Raw genomic sequence first — 16,373 nt, 5'->3', positions numbered from 1 at the left:
AATATGAATGATAGAGGCTGAATTTACTATAGTGAGCAATACACTCAGGATCATTAACCTAAGAAGACTTTACATTCAGAACAGGGGTGTTAGGGGCAGAATCGTGTCATCCTAAAAATCCATGTTAGATTCCTAACCCCTAGGACCTCAGAATGTGACTGAATTTAGAGATAAGGTCTTTAAAGAGGTAGTTAAGTTAAAATGAAGTCATTAGCATAAGTCAATTCAGTGTGTCCTGATAAGAAGAGGAAATTTGAACACACCTTCAGAGAGAAGACCAGGTAAAGGCAGAGGGCAACGACATCCTTCTACAAACAAGAGAGAAGCCTCAGAAGAAACCAAACCTGCTAACACCTTATGTCAGACTTCTAGCCTCTGAAACTATAAGAAAATCAATTTGTTTTTCAAGCCACTAAATCTGTGGTACTGTGTTATGGCAGTCTGAGAAAAGTACTACAAGGAATAACATAGAGATATGTGTGATCACCTTAGAATGTCATACTTGCTATGACAAGAAAAAATAAGATACCATAAATTAACCAAAAAGGAATACTTAACTTAGATTCAGAGCCAGTTTTATGAACATGCAATCTGTTCAGTCAAACAAAGCTCCATGTTTGGTTTAAAGATTTACAGTTGTTGACCTGAAATAGGCTGTTAGATATTTCTCCAGCAAAAATGAGTTTATTTGGAACCAGCAGAGACTAGCAATGCAGGATTTGGAAAAATGACTAGCAACGTTCAATTCCCCAGGTGGCAAGGGAAGGAGAAGTCTTTTACAGAGAGGAAAAGGAAATTGGTAGGGTTGTGGTAAACAGAGTCCATGGTTTCACTGGCTGCGTCCTTGCCAGGAAAGAAGAGGGGACTTGCTTCTTCGTGTTATGCTCTGCTAAAATCCTAGGGTGTGAGAGCATCCCATTCCTGTCTCCCAGCTCTATTCAATTAAAGTTAACACTCCCATTGTCTTCAAGTTATAATGATGTTTGACCAAGAGGTGCTATGTTTTCATTTTACACTGGGCTACACAAATTACGTCCCTAGTTCTGTCCGGACTTGTGGGTTTAGAAGAGTCTCCCAGGAGGAAGTTAAAGGATAGTTAAGATTAAATTAATGTGCTGAGCAAATTGGTTATACTTTTGAGTCCTTAACTGAACTGAAATAAGCATGAATGTTCTTTGTGTGCATGTATGTATGTGTTGGAGGGAGAAAAGAAGAAAGCATTAAATTAATTGATTACATGTACAGTGACTTAAATGCAATTATAGCAATCCTAAATTTCATGACAACAAAATTAATTTTGAGCACCACATTTTCCTCTGAATCTAAGATTGGAAGTAGAAAATTAAAAGTAAGGTATAATTAACTATTTTCCAACAACTTTTGGTGATATAAAGTTTATTAGGCTGTTTTTAGAATTAAATAATCTAGCACTTTAATGCATGTAAGGTAGACTATACATAATAGTCTCAATAATCTTAATTTATCCTCCATTTTATTTAGTGATTATCATAATTTTGAAATTTTTATTATACTCTTCAATTTTAGATTCTTAGTACAAAGAAGCATTTTTAAGACATGAAGAATATTAAAAAGGATCTTGGAGTTTCCATTATGGCTCAGCAGGTTAAGAACACAACTAGCATCCATGAGGATATGGGTTCCATCCTTGGCCTCACTAAGTGAGTTAAGGATCCAGTGTTGTCACAAGCTGCAGCGTAGGTCACAGGTGTGGCTGAGATCCCAAGTCGCTGTGGCTGTGGCATAGGCCAGCAGCAGCTTCAATTTGATCCTTAGCCAAGGAACCCAGGAACTTACATAAGACATCGGTGTGGATTGGAAAAAAAAAAGAAAGAAAAAGAAAGAAAAAAGGATCCCTAGCCTACTTCCTCATTTTTCAGGGTTGGTCAATCCAGATTTCATCTTAGTAATAGGACATTTAGAAAGAGGGATGTGAAATAAATGAAAAATAAATAATACACTTTCTCAGATTGCAAGAGTTTACTGATGTTCACACCAAGATTCTGGATATATTTTTTTAAAAATTTAGGACAAACTTAATGAAAAAAAATTGAATATAAGAGTAAAAGACAGGTGAAGAATAATTTTCCTATAAATACATGTAAGCAAGGATATGAATGGTGTGTATCAAAAGAGGTAGGTGATGTATGCATTACTACTCCCAAAATATATTTCTGGGAAACAGAACTCTCAGGCATCTGCTGCCAGCCATTATAAAATTATGTTATATGTTCCTGTATCCTACGTCATTCCCCTTCTTTGTGATTACACATCACTTATCACACTATATTAAAATTGATGCTAACTTGCCTCATTTTATTGCTAGATTAAGAATTTCTAGGAGTTCCCGTCATGGCTCAGTGGTTAACGAATCCGACTAGGAATCATGGGGTTGTGGGTTGGATCCCTGGCCTCGTTCAGTGGGTTGACGATCCAGTGTTGCCGTGAGCTGTGGTGTAGGTTGCAGATGCGGCTCAGATCCCGCATTGCTGTGGCTCTGGTGTAGGCTGGCAGCTACAGCTCCAATTAGACCCCTAGCCTGGGAACCTCCATATGCCGTGGGAGCAGCCCTAGAAAAGGCAAAAAGACAAATTAAAAAAAGGAAAAAAAAAAGAAAAATTCTCAAGGGAAGGGATAATAATACATTTCAATTCTTTTTCCTGAGTACCAATTTTGGTGTATGGCATATAAGAACGGAGCAGTATGTATAAATTGAATGCATGAAAATCAAATGGGTGTCTTTACAGTTCTAGGAATTATAACTCATAGATAGCAATCTAGAAAAACATGATAGATCCTTGACAGAGACATATATTTTTAAATAAAAATTTATATTCAAAATAAAAATTTAAAAAGCATTTCAAACAAAAAGTTATTTTCAAGTGCTTGTTTTAGAAGATACTCATTAACTACTAGATAAACATGGTTTGAAGGATGTTAGAAAAGGCAGAAGTTAAAAAAAAAAATCACAATTAACCAGATGTGTTTTGAACCAAATGATTCTTCTTACAAACCATATAATTAGTATCTGTGTATATTAAGTAGGTACATGAATGCTTCATGCTGGTTACTAAATTGCTTTGTTTCTTCAATTAGTACATTGTTTTCTCTAAAATAAATTTATAAAACTCAATTTAGGAAAACGTAAAATGACTTCAAAGATGGGTTACTCAAATAAGAGTATGAGACTAATACACAAACCAAATTCAAATGAATTTCAAAACAAACCTGAAATAAATTATTTCCTCGGAAAATAAAGTTTATAAAGTTTGATTACAGTAGAGACATAAGAGTTTTAGGAATAGAGATTAGAGCACAGAACGCACACAATATTATAGAGATAATGAGATGATGCAAGACAATTTCCAATTCTTGAAAATTATGTCTCTGGATTGAAAGGATTCACACTGCTCAGCACAACATATTTAAGAAAGCCCACACTAAGGTGCCACTGGAGGTGATGCAATTTCTGGTGAAGACATAAATTTAGATATAGGTACAGAATCAATTTATATATATATACCTTACGGTATAATTACAGATCGAATAGAATGGAGGAAAGGATATTTTGCCATTTAAAACAGATTAAGTGAAATTAAGGATCTATGGATTTTTAAGTTGGTATCAGGGGCATATAGTGGGTGGCAGTGAGAAAAATGCTTATTCCTATTACCAATTCTAAAATTGAATTGAGGGGGGTAACAAGAAAACATTATATGGATTATTTCAATTAGTAGGAAGAGAGGGAGGTGGATTTTCAAGCTAGATCAAACTGATTCAGGAGAGCTTATTGTTAGCATCTCTTCCCAACTCCATGTTTACTGACATCACCTTGGGACTTGGCCACAATGGGAGTACTTTAAATCTAGAAAATGGCAAGAGCTTGTTTATTTAGCTCTTTATTTCATCCAGAGTACATTTTTCCAGTACACCACTGCTTAACAAATCACCATGGGAATCACACAAATACACAAGAATTTCTTCAAGAAATTGTACTTGATTAAGACTGAAAACTTTTTTCCAGAGTCCTCTTACCTGAATGGTTCAAAAGTTAGTTGACCTATGGAAGAACTGGCACAAGTTTGGAAAGGCAGGTGTGAAACATACAGACTTAACCTTTCAAGGCCCCTCTCTTGTCCCTATTCTTCTCCAACTCACGTCCAGCTCATCTTCCTGACTACTGACTATGCTGATGGGAAAGGTCTCAGACCCACATTGATAACTACAAAGAAACAAGAGCTTATGATAGACAACCAATTTGGGCACAGGATATATATTACTTTGTTTCCCTGCACTATTGCCTCAGATTAACAGGCTAATGACTCTTTTTCTGATCCTTTGACTCTCTCATCCAGAACCTTACCACGCCAGCTCTGCCCACATTTGTGTAAGGTTTCTTAGCGATAGTAAATATTGTCAATCATAGTAGCCTAGTAGCTATGCTTCCCAGACTCTGACTTATACAGAAGGGAGTCATTTCTCAAAACAGTGTCAAGGAGTTCCTGGTGTGGCTCAGTGGTTAATGAATCCAACTAGGAACCATGAGGTTTTGGGTTCAATCCCTGGCCTTGCTTAGTGGGTTAAGGATCCGGCCATTGCCGTGAGCTGTGGTGTAGCTTGCAGACGCGGCTTGGATTCCGCGTTGCTGTGGCTCTGGTGTAGGCTGGCGGCAGCTACAGCTCTGATTTGACCCCTAGCCTGGGAACCTCCATATGCCGCGGGTGTGGCCCAGAAAAGACAAAAATAAAATAAAATAAAATAAAATAAAAATAAAAAACTGTGTCAAGAGACAAGGATGTTAAAATCATGTTCAGCTCCTAAAATGTATGGGATTTGAAAAGAACAATTTGGCAGCAGTGATTGCTGTAAAAGGTCATGGAAAGACTGATTAACCTAGTTGTGGTAGTCACATAAAAGAGTACGGTACTTCTTTCCAGTGATGCAATCCTAATGCTTTCATCTGTGGTAAGGGAGTTGCTAGAAGACCCAGTTTTTCTGGGGCAGTAATGATATGGTGACTATCAGGACTTATGCTCCTTCAGGATATATGAGGAAGTATGAAGGTCAATGACCAGCATTGCTCACTCAGGCTGTACTTGAGTAAATCATATGGGTTTGAAATATCTTTTATTGATAAGGGATGAAGGAATAGCAGCATATGTATCATATGATATGTATTGTAATATGTTGTACATTACTGCACTTGATATAGTTAAACTTGCCTAAACATAAAGCTCACCTGGGAAAATCATTAATCTATCCTGATTGTACTTTAATCCTACTGAATCCTAATCTCTAAGGAAAGAGGCTAGAAATCTGTATAGCAGGTAGGTTTTAAAAGCAATTAACAATAAAACATTTCAAACATTTTTTATGATGGATGACAAAGAATTCTCTATATGTGAAAGATTAGTATGCTAATAATGAGGAGTATAAATTAGCAATGTGGGAAACTAGGGACAGAGATATAGGTCGTTTCTGCATTATTTCAGAAAATATTTAATGATTACTTGAAATAGGATAGCAGTTATGAAGATGAATGGAGCAAATAGAATATAAATAGAATTATCAACATATAAGGATAAAGTTTACTTAAAATTTTTGCACAAGGAATATTATAGGGAGAAATAATTATTTTTGGGGTGTTCCCTGAGAAAGTTGTAATTAGGTATAAAATCTGGACTCTTCTGAATGCCTTTTGATGATCTTAAGTGGTAATTGGTAAAGTTCGATTACTTGTGAACACAGATTACATTATTTTTATCTGAAAATATCAACACTTGGGTGAAGTAAAATACAACTTTCAGAGAGAGATCTCATTTGTAAATTTATTGTGACCACATCAACTCAGTGTATTATTGTCTTCTACTTCCATTCAACAACCAAAAAATGAGTATGTATAAGGTACTATGCTAAGGATTAGGGATCCATTAAATAAAAAACAATCTCTGGTCTCAATAAGACTATGAACTACTTGTAGATATAGAAATATTTATTGTTGGAGTTCCCGTCGTGGCTCAGTGGTTAATGAATCTGACTAGGAACCATGAGGTTGCGGGTTTGATCCCTGGCCTTGCTCAGTGGGTTAAGGATCCGGTGTTGCCGTGAGCTGTGGTGTAGGTTGCAGACGCAGCTCGGATCCCGCGTTGCTGTGGCTCTGGCGTAGGCCGGTGGCTACAGCTCCGATTCGACCCCTAGCCTGGGAACCTCCATATGCCGTAGGAGCAGCCCAAGAAATGGCAAAAAGACAAAAAAAAAGAAAGAAATATTTATTGTTAATTGATTACTTTTTTTCAAAGATAGGATGAAGCCCAATTATAGGGACCTTGAAGCCAGGCTCAGGAATTTGTATCTAATTCAATAGACCATAGGGAACATTACTAGGAAGTAAGCAAGACAGAATATGACCTAAATTAGAAAATTTTGATATGATTTGGAAGATTGATATAATGACATATGAAACAAAATTGAGTAGGGAAGGAATATGAGTTGCAGCCGTGATTAGAAAAGTACCATGATAGAATGGATGATAATCAAAAGGCTCAAGGCAGAACAGCAATAATAATGTATAAAATTTCAGTCTATCGAGAACCAATATTGTGTTTGGATGGGCCCTTGTTTCCTTTTAGGACTGTAAAATGCCCTTTAGCAATAAGCCATCAGGAAAACTTTGAAAAGACAAAGATTTATTGCTTATGGGACCTGGAAATTACATAGCATACCTGGGGATCCATAGTGAGGGCGAGAGTTGACTGAGACAGAGAGAACCTAGACCTGGGTTTCCTTTATTAAAGTTGAAGGAGAGAGGCTAGAGCTTCACAAACTCACTCTTTATTGGTGAATTTAATGTATAAGAACAGGGATGTAAAGTGAAGGAGGAGGAAAAAAACAAAACAAAACAACTGGCCCCAAATGGTCAGTTATCAAAACCAACCAAGAACCTTAAAACAAAGGAGCCTCAGTGAGGGAAGGAGGCCTTTTCCTTGATCTAGTGTGTGGCTGGCAATGTGCTTATTTGAATAGACCTCTTTGAAGTGGATGTTTCTTTGAAGTGGATGTCTCAGTAATCAAAGCTTAAGCCAGGCACTCATATCACAAAAAGAAAAGCCAACTGTCAGGGCTTACACTACAAATGAGAAAAGAACAGAAGAACAGATTTAAAAGTTATTTCAGTTATAAATTATGCAAGACTGGCAAATGGTTGGATATGGTATGCAAGTTGGGAAGAAGAGTCAAAAATGTAAATTAACAGAAATGTAAAACTTAACAGAAATGAGGCAAGTGGTTTCATTGAGTCCTTCTTATAATTGCAAGCAGATTAACCATGAAGCTGGTGAGGTTAATCTTCAAAACCCTGGAAAAAGTCTCCTTTTCAAGTATTAGAAGGGGACCTAGAAATGTGTCCCCAAAGTCATATTTTTTTTGTAAAATTTACAGAAGTAAGATATTTGAATCATAATCAGTTAAAGTTGCTACCGATTTGCACTCCAACTTCCATTTTATTACATACCTTAACTGTCCTTTTTTGTTGGGTGACTTGGAAAGGCTGCAGGCATTTTTATGATCTAGCTAAGTGGAATTTACTTGCTGACACATTTAGTTTAAATTTTGTAGAATATATTCATTTGCTTCACAGTCAGTTTCCTGTATAATTAAGTTATTCCTAGTCATCCTGGTATTAAAATGACTTCTAGGAATACAAGTACCTCTCACGCTATAGATTCAGCCCACAGCAAAATGAGAAGAGGCAAAGCTAGAAAGTTCCTCTAACATGTGTTGTAGAGGAAAATTTTTCCTCTACCCTTCTACGTTCTTCTGCTAACTAAAAATTAAATTGATACAAGACAGAAACATAGAAGGAAAAAAAACAAATTTTATACATACATATAGAGGTCTCAGTTATGTAGGACCTAAAAGATTGACCAAAACAGGCAGTTTTTATACTTTTTAAACAAAGAAAATATAAATTCATGAAGACTTGCAAAGACAAAGGAGTTTGGGCAGGGGATAGTAAATTTGTGATGAAGTAACAAGATTTGTTTATACAGTCCTGACTCTCTACCTTTTGGTATAGGGAGGATATCTTTTATAAGGGAGATGTGTTTTCTTATTTCAGGAAAAGAGAGAGAAGGATCAGAGTGTCCTTCTCCCATCAGCTGTTTTTCAAGTAACTTTAATACAAAATAATCAATAGACCACATTGGCATATTGTGGGGTGGCCTGCCCTGAGCCACCGCACATGAGCTGAGGTTTGTGGGTAATTGAGGAGAAACAGGTGTGCAGTGCATAGAGCTGGGATTTAGCCTGTGATCCTCCATATACCGCAGGTGCGGCCCTAAAAAGACATTAAAAAAAAAAGTAACTGAGGTTGCCAATAAGTTGGAAAGATGAAATTTACTAAGCTATAAGTAGTAAAAAGCAATTTAATAAACCATACTGGAGGGAAGAGTTATTTTCCTTTTCTTCATAAATAAGATAATGTCATGGTATTTTGTCAGAGTATACAGAAAGAAATGAAGAGAAATATGTGTCTTTATGGTTGTCAGGTAATTCCTTAATTCAAATCTTTCTTTTAGGTTTTTGATTTTGATATTATGTTTTAAAATTTTGTAATTGATCTAATACATTCTCAGTATAAATCCATTTTCACTATAGTTATTCATAAATGTATTGAAATTTTAAATTAGCCTGCACTGTTGCATTTGTATGAACTGCAGTCCTCTAACTTGGATTTTTCTCTGCTTAAATATTCAATGAAAATTTGTTATATACTTAATTTATTCAAATAACTTTTCTTACTTGGGTACAAATACTTTGTTCTCAGCTTGTGTTTGCAACTTGGTAAAAGCAATGTAAGAGAAATAAACTGATGAACATAATTTCCTTTGATATGACTTAATATTGGAATCATTATTGGCTGTGATTTTATTTTTGAGATATTAATGCATTATAAATAGCTCTTTATATTCAACTCTATAAAATGACTCTGTTGAAATGATTTTACTATAAAAAAGGAGGTAAGATAATTTTCAAAAAAATCAAAAGGCTTATGAGAAATGTGTAGTTTAGCTACATCTTGTTGGAAATTAACACTAGATAATGTTTATATTCCATATATCTTTTTTGACTTTAAAACATTTTTTGAATAATAACTTACATACATTTAAGTGCAAAAAGTAGTAAATTTACACAACTGCCAACCATGTTAAGATATGTGATACCAAATCAGTTTTCTCAACCTTCAACCCCCAGAGATAATCAGTATTTTAACATCCATCAAAGATTAATTTTGCTTAATATATTAAAGTAGCCTTTCGCTATCAGTTGTAAAAGGGATCTATTCAATGTCTGCTCTTTTACTAGTTACCCAGAACCTCAATAACTATTAGTGGAAATGAATTATTAATGATACATTTTTTTCACCCATAAAAGTTAATTGGTTCTTGCCTTCCAAAAAAAAAAGCTAATGTAATGAAACATACTATTTATCTCTAGCTTGTGTCTGTCTGTTCTTCGTGTGTGTATATGTGTGAGCATGTCATAAAGGTGTGTGTGTGTGTGTGATCTGTTCTCATGTGAATTAATACCCAGGCAGATTTTCTCAATTCGAAGGGCCTACTGAAAACAGAAAGTAGAAATTCACCGTTTATTTTTTCTACATATAATCCTTTAGTAGAATAGTTATGAATGTTATTGTAATTCCTTCAGATCAATCTAGGAAAACTTTCTTGAAAAGGTCAGTTTATAGGTTTATTGAGAAGTGAGAGAGTTAAGGATTGTTAGAAAAGAAAACGGGTGAATGTTCAATTGGTTGGAGAGTAATATAACAAATATTGGTAAGGAAGTAAACAAATTACACAGTCTAAGCATGTATTTAGTGAGGAGGTAGGGCTGGGGAAAAGGAAAGAGGATGGGAATAAAGAATAAACTAAATCAAGAAAGCAGGTAGAAGACTATTGATACTCTTATTCCAATATGGATCAGAATGAAGGACTAATGAAACATAAATTCAGTGAAAACAACAAATGGAGATTTTTCACTATAGGAGAGGATGCTTTCTTTTATCCAGTTGATGAGAAAGAGAAACCATAGATTTCTGAGTTATATTGCTTTCTAAGGGAATTGTAATTTGTGATGCTTTAAACAAATATTGAGTGGCTTTCTCTGCCAGACTCATTTTATTGCTGTTCTGTTTTGTTTTCAATTTTTTTTTTTTGGTAAATGTTATCAAATAAATACTCTCAGTGAAATCTCTTATTCCAGTACACAGAACCAAGCCATCTTTTTAGTTTCCCTAAAACATTTGAATTAATACATTTTGCTTTAGGATTCCAGATTCTGACTGCAACCAGCAGTCAGTCTGAGCCCTTTCTAGGAAGTGCTGTGTTTCTTGTTTTCTCACTGACCTTATAGTTCTTATTGCTACTTTAAGGCATAACATAAATAAAAATAGCAGGAGGCTGATTATATGTAGATGCTCCTCATTTAACAAATTACGGTATGTAACCCTATCTTTTTAAACCAAAAAGGAAATACAAAGCATTATCTCATTCCCCATATTCCCGAATGGGAATCTCCATTTTTCAGAGATGTTTTCTGGAGTCAGCTTTCCAATTAACCCTTGAGGGGGTGGCATAATGGTTTAGTCCAGTGATCCTTAATTCAGAGAGATGTTCGGCTCAGATAAAATTCTCTAATATGCTAATTCTGTCTCTTGGGCAAATTGCTTTACTTCTTAAGCATCATCATCTATAAAATAGGGATAGTAGTAAGACCTAGTTCAGGAATTTCAGTGATTGTTAATCAAAGCAATCAATGCAGCACTGTTGATGTAGTTCTTCTCAGGTCATTTCTGTCAGTTGTCCTAGTACCATTTGGTCTTACAGTGCTTTTCTTGTTTTGTCTCCCAAAAGTTTTTTCTTTTCATTTCACATCTTTTTATGAGCCATAGATTCTCAGATTACTTAAAACCCATTCCAAGAAACCGGTCTTCTGAAATTGTAGATCATCTATTCTACACCATGCAAGCACAGCTCATAAATTGCAGCTGTGCTGTTGATTTTTGCATTCTTACTGGCTTGCCAGACCAACCTTTATCTTCTTTAACTTTATTGGCGCACAGCAAAATACTAGAGTGTGTTTCAAATGAGAGATCTATGACTTCCTTAGTGTCAATTTAAATAAATTTGCACCCAATGCTGCTGAGACTACTGTTCAGATCATTCACTAAAATGGCTAGTTTATCACAGTTAATGCCAAGCAGCCTTAGGACTATACGAATAATAGCAAAATTTAAAACCTAAGTCTTCAGATATTTAGACCGTGGATAGACATATTATCCACAAAGTTTATGGAGTGTGCGTTGATGGAGCGGGGAAACAATTGGTGTCATTATCTAGACTCCTGGGAATGCTTCAGGAGTGCTCCAGAAATGTAGTAAATCAACACACTCCTTCCAATTATGCAAATACCCATTCTTTACTTTACTCAAGGATCATCATACTTTTGAAGGAGTAGATTTCTTTTTGAGATCCAGCACCGCATTAATTATTATTAAACTTACACAAAGACTGGGTTGCATATTTATAGAGTATTCTTTGTAATGGCTGAGATGTACTTCTTCCCATAGCCATGGACTCCTTCAGCATCTCTTACCTGTTTTGTGGGGTGGGGGGGAGCAAATAAAGTAACTGTAATGAAATGGCTTGTCATCCACTTCAACCTTAAATCCTTTCAATAACTTCCTATTTTTCTTTAGATAAAGAACAATATCCTTAAAGTTACCCCCCTGGCCCTTCAGGTTGGACCCTGCTCTAGTCTTCTTTCCATAGTACTTTCTTAGCTTCAGCCGCAGAAGTTTTCCTTCACTTCTTCTTCCTTCTCCCATGAGTCTTTGCACACCTTGTCTGCTGTGACAGAATCAACCCCACTCCCCTGCCCAGTATGCCTTCACCTAGTAAAGTTCTTAAAGCCCATTAATATAGAAATATCCAATCACTTACGTCCTCTCTGAATCCAAGTCTGGTCAGGTTGTTTCTAACATTCTCGCATTTAAAATTATTGCTTTTCTTTGGAGCACATAGTCCAATCCGTGATTATTTATTTACTTCATTACTTATTTACTGTTTTTCCTCACTGACCAGTACATAAACTCAATGGGAACCAGAATCATGCTCTTGTTCCCTATTTTTTCCCTTGAACTTGGTCCTGGAACAGCATGATTATGGTTACAGAATGCGCTAACTTTGAAAGTTACCAGTCTGGTACTGATGGAAGCATACTTCAATGCATAAGTAAGGGGGAGATGGCAACTAATTCCAGATTTATAGCCCATCTTTTTGAAATAAACTGTGGGAAATAGAATACAGTGACCTTATTCTTGACTCTTGATTGTCAAAGTGACAAATCTAGGATCCATTTTTTTAAAACTAAAATTAAGAGCTGAATTTAAGTTGGTACTTTTTTGATAGGGCTCACAGACAGAACCATCTGCTTCCAATATATTTCTGGGAAAGTTTTAAATATGAGAAGAGATAAAACATTTGACTCCCAAATAATTGCTAATGGTGATAAAATAAAAATAACATAATCTATTTAAATAAGTTACTACTATTTTCAGTGTCTTACCATGTAATCCTTCTCTTTTATCCTTGGGACCCAATATGATACCAGACAAAGTGTTATATAAGTGTAACTATATAGTAGAATTTAGTATTGACTGGTTTGATAAATAGAAGTGTGCTGTTTAAGCTGATGATATGCTTAGGATATCAAGATCCCTGATTTAAGGTGAAGGAGGAATGTGAGTTTGTCTCTTAAATTGACCTCTTTTTAGATTGGTCTAGATTACATAGTTAATTAATATACTGACTCTGTTTAGGCTTATTGGTTATCTGATTTATGAATTCTTTACAAATTTCTCATTCACATAGCTGATTTGGTTTTTTGTTGGTTTGTTTTCTTTTTTCTTTTTACAGCCACACACAGAGCATATGGAAGTTCCCAGGCCAGGGGTCAAGTTAGAGCTGTGGCCTATGCCAGAGCCATGACAACACTGGATCCCAGCCAAGTCTATGACCCTGCACCACAGCTTGTGGCAAAGCTGGATCTTTACTACACTTAGCAAGGCCAGAGATTATACCCACATTCTCTCAGAGACAATGTCCTATCCTTAACATTCTGGCCACAACAGGAACTTCCCAAATAATTTACTTGAATTCTAAATTGTCAAGAATTATTTGGATTCATACTACATATTTTGATTACCTAAGTATATTATGAAATTTCAAATATAATACAGTATTTCTGAGCACCTGCTGTGGTGGTATTGTTATTAATTTCTAAAAATAAATAACAAGCAATGGTAGTAGCTAATTCCATGTATTGAAAACACAATTATTTTGCTATAGGCTATACTAGAAAACTTAAACTGGACACTTTATTTTACCCTTTGAGAGTATCTCTGTAATATTTAATATAAAATTAGAAAATATAGGTCCCTTAGGAGTATTTGTTGAAATAATAAATGAATGTGAAGACTAGTATTTTATTCAGCTCTACTGTAATTTGTGATCATCTTCTTTTACAAATAGCATCAGCTTGAAAACTGCAAAAACTTTAAGAAGTTTTTCTTATCTTTGCAGATAACAAGCTAGACTATAATCTTCCTTTTTAAGTTAAATAACTTATTAAGTCTAATAACAGGTAACCCAATAACTTTTAAAGATGGAAAAATATATTTTTATGTAATCTTAATTTTTATAAAGGTAAACCTTGATATTAATCACAAAACTCTTTCAGGAAATTTATAGTTTAATTTCATTTTTCTGTTTCTGCACTTTGGGAATATACTGTTACTTAATTTACCATTTCATTTCTAGTGTCACCTATAATGTCTAAATAACTCCTTGAAAGTACTTAGTAATCATTCTCTAAATAAATTAATAGTCCAATAACCAAATCCTCTTTTATATATCCCTGCAAATATCTGACAATAACTTCTCTGTAAGAACCATATTTTCTTCATCTAGCTTTAAAGTATCTGTTTCTTTTAATCATCATTATATGAAAGCAAGATTTAATAGAAAGTACCTCAGAAACATAATCAGAAACTTACAGAATAACAGAGCAAATCACTAAGCACTTCTTAAAATGTTGGGAGTGTTTGTAAACTGTAAAGTTCCATAAAACACATTAACATTTATTAATTCTTGGTTATTAATTCTTGGTTTTATAATGCTATATATGCTGTATTACACACTTTACATATGGTAATGAATTTACTTCTTATAGCAATCTCATGAATTGGTTATTGCTATTGTTTTTTTTTTTTAAATTATATTGCTAACTTTAGAAACCCATAATTCTAAATGCATATATATTTGGCTTTATTCTATTTAAAAATGTGGTTTTGAGACATGAAACTAATAATCTAGAATCCTGGTACATAATAGGCTATTATGGATTTCTTAGAGTCACTTCAGCTAATTAAGGCTAAGTAGATACACTTTACTATTAAATTTCCCAGATTTATCAGCCTAGAAAGCTTATCAAAAATAAATTGAGAATATTCTGGTAGGTATATATTTATAAATTAGATAAAAGTATTCACTGAAAATAGTTTTCTTTTGATGTTATTCAATTGTTTGCCCTTACATTTTTCTCCTCAAATTACATTGGTACAAATATCAAACTTAATTACCCATAATTATCATCATATAAATCCAATTCAAAAAAATAGGGCCTCTTTGATGCCAGTCTTTTATGACCAATCCACATTACTCTAAATTTTATTAGTGCCTAGGGATATAACATTTTGGCCAGGAAGACTGCATTAAGTCTAAAAATGTAAGTCAGCTTTTACTCTTTTGGATTTTAGACCTCTCATTTATGTCTCCCCCATGTTTTACTACATTCAAAAATATTCTAAATTATCTTACAGTAAAATCGATGTTGTTTGATGATTCACTTCAGCTCTAAGCTCTATGAATTTTAGCACTCATATGTATTTGTGCAACATCACTACAATAAGGATGGATAGAGTTCCATCACTCCCAAAACTCTCTCATGCTATTCTGCTACAGTCACATATTTTTCTAACTCCTCACCCTAGCAACCACTGATCTGTGTTGCATTACCATAGTTTTATTTTTTCAAGAACACCATATGGATCAAAACATATGGCATACTACCTTATAAGACTAGCTTCTTTGGTTCAGCATGTAGACTTTAATAATCATTCAAGTTGTATTGATAGCATGTTTCTTCTTATTACTGAGTAATATTCCATTGTACTGATATAAAGTTTGGTTAACTATTCCCCTATTAAAGACATTTTTCCTGGTTCCAGTGTATATTATCAATGGAGATACTAATATAAGTTTGTAAATGTTTGTAAGATTACAATTCTTTAGGGTAAAAGTTAGGATTACTCAGACACATAGCAATGTGTGTATAAATATATTAGGAACTACAAAAATGTTTTTGGAGCAGATGTAACATTTTGCATTTGCACAAGAAACGTGTAAGAGATCCATCTGCTTGACATATTTGTCAGCAGTTTGTTTTACCAGTATTTTATTTCTTCATTAAAAATTTTCCAGTTTTTAAAATTGAAGTATAGTCGACTGACAATATTATATTAGTTTCAGGTGTAAAACATAGTGATTCCGTATTTTTATAATTTACATTCCATTTAATATTATTATAAAATATTGGCTATATTTTCTGTGCTGTACAATATATCCTTGTAGATTATTTATTTTATATATAGTTTGCACCCAATTTCCCACCCCTATATTGCCCCTCATCCCTTTCCTTTCCCTACTGCTAATATTACTTTCATTCTCCATGTCTGTCAGTTTATTCCTTCTTTGCTATATTCATTTGCTGTTTTATTATTTAAGAATTCCATATGTGATAACATACCGTATTTTTTTTCTCTGACTTATTTTACTAAGCATAGTAAGCTCCAAGTCCATCCATGTTGTTGTAAATAGCAAAATTTCATTATTTTCATGGATGAGTAATATTCCATTGTATGTATAAGTATATATATTCATATGTATATATAATAAATACATTTCATATCTTCTTTATCCATTCCTCTGTTGATGTACACTGAAGTAGCTTTCATATCTTGGATATTATAAAGGATGAACATTGAAGTACATATATCTTTTCAAACTAGAATTTTCATTTTCTTCACATACATGAAAGGAGTTGATTTGCTGAATCATATGGTAGTACTATTTTCAGTTTTTTAGGAAACTCCATACTGTTTTCTATAGCAACTGCACCAGTTTATTTTTCTACTAAGTGTATAGCATTTCACCAACATTTGTTATTTGTGGGTT

This window comes from Phacochoerus africanus, chromosome 11, assembly GCF_016906955.1.
Source record: "Phacochoerus africanus isolate WHEZ1 chromosome 11, ROS_Pafr_v1, whole genome shotgun sequence".
NCBI lineage: Eukaryota > Metazoa > Chordata > Mammalia > Artiodactyla > Suidae > Phacochoerus > Phacochoerus africanus.
The sequence above is the reverse complement of the archived record's forward strand: the minus strand, read 5'-3'. Positions refer to the sequence as shown.